Source organism: Staurois parvus, unplaced genomic scaffold (assembly GCF_062004578.1).
Source record: "Staurois parvus isolate SC_StPar_1 unplaced genomic scaffold, SC_StPar_1.0 ptg003412l, whole genome shotgun sequence".
In the NCBI taxonomy this organism is placed as follows: Eukaryota; Metazoa; Chordata; class Amphibia; order Anura; family Ranidae; genus Staurois; species Staurois parvus.
In genome coordinates, this window is record NW_028321208.1 from 5478 (window position 1) to 11261 (window position 5784).

General features: G+C 50.0%; 1 long non-coding RNA gene across 1 annotated transcript; it reads left to right on the forward strand.

Annotated features, from left to right (window-relative positions):
* The first annotated feature begins 4376 nt into the window (after window positions 1-4376).
* On the forward strand, window positions 4377-5172 carry LOC149428200 (uncharacterized). Its single transcript, XR_016310843.1, has 2 exons — window positions 4377-4543; window positions 4820-5172. It is a non-coding gene; the product is annotated as an uncharacterized LOC149428200 (long non-coding RNA).
* The last annotated feature ends 612 nt before the right edge of the window (window positions 5173-5784 follow it).

Below are 5784 nucleotides of genomic sequence, written 5' to 3' on the forward strand. Positions count from 1 at the left end.
CATTATACGGAAGAGATGTATGAGGGATGTTCTTCACTCTTCCAAACCCCTTTAGTCAAGCAACAACAGTGTAGCTTCAGCTACGGTGTCTCCACCCAAAAAAAAAAGAGCCTTTTAACACATTTCACGCCAATGACAAGGAATCATGTAATTAAGCCATTTGTAAATGAAATGCGTTAGTGGCTCAAAGAAGCCTGTCCTGGCTCACCATTATAGGGAAGAGATGTATGTGGGATGCTCTTCACTCTTCCAGATCCCTTTAGTCAAGCATCAACCGTGTAGCTTCAATTATGGTGTCTCCACCCAAAAAAAACCACTGCCAACTTAACGCGTTTCACTACAGTCAGAAGGACCCGTGTGATCAAGCCATTTGTGATGAAACGCGTTACAAGGTGGTTACTTTTGGGTGGAGGCTCAGATGCCTGTTCTTGCTGACCATCATAGAGAAGAAACGCGTTAGTCGGTGGCCAAACTTTGGGTTTGGCCACCATAATTAGAGCTACACGGTTGGTGCTTGAAAAAAAGTAGTTGGAAGAGCGGAGATCGGAGTGCGGCTCTCATTCATCCATCTCCCTCTCCTGTCAAACTCTCCATGAGATGAAATACATTAAAAATCCAGGAAGGAGAGCGGGGCCCCCTCGTAATGGCTGTGGAGATATCTCACCACTGGAGTCCCTGGGGGGTAGGAGAGCGGGGGCCCCACGTAATGGCTGTGGAGATATCTCACCACTGGAGTCTCTGGGGGATAGAAGGAGAGGGGCCCCCACGTAATGGCTGTGGAGATATCTCACCACTGGAGTTCCTGGGAGATAGGAGAGCGGGGCCCCCACGTAATGGCTGTGGAGATATCTCACCACTGGAGTCCCTGGGGGATAGAAGGAGAGCGAGGCCACTTCGTAATGGCTGTGGAGATCTCTCACCACTGGAGTCCCTGGGGGATAGAAGGAGAGGGGCCCCCACGTAATGGCTGTGGCGATATCTCACCACTGGAGTTCCTGGGAGATAGGAGAGCGGGGCCCCCACGTAATGGCTGTGGAGATATCTCACCACTGGAGTTCCTGGGGGATAGGAGAGCGGGGCCCCCACGTAGTGGCTGTGGAGATATCTCACCACCGGAGTCCCTGGGGGATAGAAGGAGAGCGGGGCCCCCACGTAATGGCTGTGGAGATATCTCACCACTGGAGTCCCTGGGGGATAGAAGGAGAGCGGGGCCCCCACGTAATGGCTGTGGAGATATCTCACCACCGGAGTCCCTGGGGGATAGAAGGAGAGCGGGGCCCCCACGTAATGGCTGTGGAGATATCTCACCACCGGAGTCCCTGGGGGATAGAAGGAGAGCGGGGCCCCCACGTAATGGCTGTGGAGATATCTCACCACCGGAGTCCCTGGGGGATAGAAGGAGAGCGGGGCCCCCACGTAATGGCTGTGGAGATATCTCACCACCGTAGTCCCTGGGGGATAGAAGGAGCCATTGGGTGAATTACCAATATTCGTTTTTTTTTTTTTTTTGTGAAATGCACCTTCAACAAGACGTGATGTTCTTTAGGGCAGTTGGTGGATCCCGGCTGACCACAAGTGTTTGTTTTAGTTTTGAATGGAATGGGGACAGACTCAGCCCCGCCCCCTGCTCCCCCGTCACTGGATTTGATTGACAAACGATCAGTCTGCCCGTGGAAGAGCGAGAGAGCCGCTGCTCCTTCTGCACATCGCTGCATGGAGATGGGGCTCAGGTAGGGGTAAGGAGGGTGGCTGGGGGGAGGAGCTGCACACTACACATTTTTAAAATGTGTTTTTTCTCTTTTTTTTTTTTTTTTTTGTAGGAACCTGGAAAGCGTGACACCAGATATGCGCAGATCACGGCTGCCATGCGGGCCTCCTGCAGACTGTCAGTGTGCGCTGTCTGCCCGTACATTGGTACATACGTACAGGCGCGGTATCACACTGACAGGGGGACTCCGTGAACTATCAGAGCCGTAGTAGTTTGAGAGCTACAAGCCAACCGCCGCAAAGGATGTTGGCACTTGCTAGTGGTGCACCGAAATGAAAATTCTGGTGCCGATACCGAAACTTCAGAATGTGGCTGAAAACTGAAACCAAAATGTCTGCTTATGTGGGGGTGGGGAGGCTCCATTTTTGTTGGATTTCATATAATTTTTTTTTTTTTCTTATGATTTTATTGCTGTCGCATTGGGGACCAATAGTCCTCTATGTGATAGCATATGAGAGACAGGTCCTCTTTTTAGGGGGGAGGGGGCAGGAATGGGGCAGTGTATATAGGGAGGTTCCCTCACTGGCTGTCACTATATGTCGGGGACGATTTTTAAATGCAATTCACGGCTTTTTCTTTTCTTCACTATAGCTAACAGAATCAGCTGTCACTTTCCCCAGAGCTAAAGGAAACTTTGTTTCTTTTACCTCGGGGAAAGAAACTAAAAGGAAATTTTTTGTTCCTTTTATCTCCGGAAAGAAACTAAAAGGAAATTTTTTGTTCCTTTTATCTCCGGAAAGAAACTAAAAGGAAACTTTGTTTTTTTTTACCTCGGGAAAGAAACTAAAAGGAAACTTTCTTTTAGCTGGGGGGGAAAGTGACAGCTCATTTTGTGAACTATAGCGAAGAAAAAAAAAAAAAAAAAAAAAGCCAATAATTACATTTTAAAAACTGTCACTGACCTATAGTGACAGCCAGTGAGGGAACCTCTCTGTAGACACTGCTCGGGGAAAGAAACTTAAAGGAAACTTTGTTTCTTTTATCTCGGGGAAAGAAACTTAAAGGAAACTTTGTTTCTTTTATCTCGGGAAAGAAACTAAAAGGGAACTTTTTGTTTCTTTTACCTCAGCAAAGAAACTAAAAGGAAACTTTGTTTCTTTTACCTCGGCAAAGAAACTAAAAGGAAACTTTGTTTCTTTTATCTCTTGAAAGAAACTAAAAGGAAACTTTTGTTTTTACCTCGGCAAAGAAACTAAAAGGAAACTTTGTTTCTTTTATCTTCGGAAAGAAACTAAAAGGACATTTTTTGTTTCCTTTACCTCGGGAAAGAAACTAAAAGGAAATTTTTTGTTTCTTTTAGCCTGGGGGAAAAGTGACAGCTCATTCGGTGAGCTATAGCGAAGGAAAAAAAAAAAGCCGGTATTTGCATTTAAAACCGGCACCGACCTATAGTGACAGCCAGTGAGGGAGCCTCGCTGTATACACGGCTCCTCTCCTGCCTTTCTCAGACGCCCCCCCTCACGTCTGCAGTATATACAGTCGACTGTATCGGCTCCTATCGGCAGATATGTTTCGGTGGCCAAATTTTTGGTGCAACCCTAGTACTTGTAGTCGACTCATTCACAGAACTCTGTGAAAGAATGATGCCGCTGTGTGGGAGGAGTTACGCTGTTTTTAAAAAGTGACAGCAGGGACAGGGAACTTCTCCCCATACTACTGGCCTAGGGAGTGAGGGGATCGACCAGCCGCTGCAGCAGATATTTAGGGGGAGATTTACTAAAACTGACGCACTCAGAATTTGGTGCAGCTGTGCCTGGCAGCCAATCAGCTTCTAACTTCAGCTTGTTCAATGAAGCTTTGGCAATAAAACCTGGAAGCTGATTGGTTGCTACGCAGAGCTGCACCAGATTTTGCACTTTCTAGTTTTGGGAAATCCCCCCTTTAAAGTGTTACTAAACCCCCAACAGTACAATCAGTCTGTAGATGCAGTAAAGCGTGCTTGTTATACGCACTGCGGAACCTGAAGGGTTAATCCTCTGCATTGTGTAAGGCAAGGCTGTTTGATACTGTCTTCTCTGATCCTCCCCTTCCAGTGTCCCCTTCTTAGCTCCTGCTAAGACATATCGTGTGGAGTTGCTCTGCACATGCTCAGTTTGGTGTGTACTGCTAGAGATGTGTTTTTTTTGGGGAGAGGGCATGTGCTCAGCACAGGGCCATTCAGCACTGTTCAGACAGGTTAGGGGTCCTGCATCCTTCTAGAGTAGGGGTCTCCAAACTTTGGCCCTACAGGTGTTGATGAACTACAAGTCCCATGAGGCATGGCAAGACTAACAGCCAGAGGCAAGACTCGCAGAGGCATGATGGGATCTGTAGTACTTCAACAGCTGGTGGGCCATAGTTTGGAGTCCCCTCTCCTAGAGCAAAATGAAAACTCCTACAAGCTTTAACCAATGCTCTGTTGGACACTGATAGATGTCATAGAACTGCTATATACTGCTGATGAGAAAAGGGATTTAGAAATTTATATTTGCTAAAATAATTGCACTGTGGGAAAGCGGATGTAGTGAATGCGGGGTCTGGGGGGAGAGCGGATGTAGTGAATGCGGGGTCTGGGGGGAGAGCGGATGCAGCGAGTGCGGGGTCTGGGGGCAGAGCGGATGTAGTGAATGCGGGGTCCGGGGAGAGCAGATATAGTGAATGCGGGGTCCGCGGGAAAGCGGATGTAGTGAATGCGGGGTCCGGGGGGAGAGCGGATGCAGCTAGTGCGGGGTCCGGGGGGAGAGCGGATGCAGCTAGTGCGGGGTCCGGGGGGAGAGCGGATATAGTGAATGTGAGGTCTGAGGGGAGAGCGGATGTAGTGAATGCGGGGTCCGGGGGGAGAGCGGATGCAGCTAGTGCGGGGTCTGGGGGGAGAGCGGATGCAGCAGCGAGTGCGGGGTCCGGGGGGAGAGCGGATGCAGCTAGTGCGGGGTCTGGGGGGAGAGCGGATGCAGCAGCTAGTGCGGGGTCCGGGGGGAGAGCGGATGCAGCAGCGAGTGCGGGGTCCGGGGGGAGAGCGGATGCAGCAGCTAGTGCGGGGTCCGGGGGGAGAGCGGATGTAGTGAATGTGAGGTCTGAGGGGAGAGCGGAGAATTGTGAATGCAGGATCCTGGGTTTAGTAACACTTTAATACCTGACAAATGTCCACGTGGGAAAATCTTGGAATAAATCTGTCTGCAGCTAGCGGTACACGTGGAATAATTTACAAATGTGACGATTGGGGGGGTGGCACTAGGATGGGACACCCCCACATGAAGTATTGGATCTACCCCTACAGTGTTTAGGCCAGCAATGGGCACCAGTCCAGCTCTCTGCCTTCTCTTTGTTGCACATTTATTTGGGACTAAAAAAAACAAATTGTAATGTTTAACGAGGTTATGTCTGTATTTAATTGGTAGAACTTTTAATTAAAACTATCAAACCGGCTTCTGGCATTTATTGATTGGGGGGGGAAAAATCTGTAATAAGCAATATGATAGATAGGATACAATGTATGATAAAAAAGAAATGTGATCGAGCGCTACAAACCGCAATCTAGGAACATGAAGCATCGTACACAATGGCTGCACTCGTGTATAACTCACCCGTGTCCTGGGCGCTCGCTGCTGCATACATCAACAGAGGGAGTTATGGAAATAAAGACTAAAAGTCCCAAAAATAGCTGATAGAGTCTGGGGGGGTCCGGGGAGAGCGGATATAGTGAGTGCGGGGCCCGGGGAGAGCGGATATAGTGAGTGCGGGGCCCGGGGAGAGCGGATATAGTGAGTGCGGGGCCCGGGGAGAGCGGATATAGTGAGTGCGGGGCCCGGGGAGAGCGGATATAGTGAACGCGGGGCCCGGGGAGAGCGGATATAGTGAACGCGGGGTCCGGGGAGAGCGGATATAGTGAACGCGGGGTCCGGGGAGAGCGGATATAGTGAACGCGGGGTCCGGGGAGAGCGGATATAGTGAGTGCGGGGCCCGGGGAGAGCGGATATAGTGAGTGCGGGGCCCGGGGAGAGCGGATATAGTGAGTGCGGGGCCCGGGGAGAGCGGAT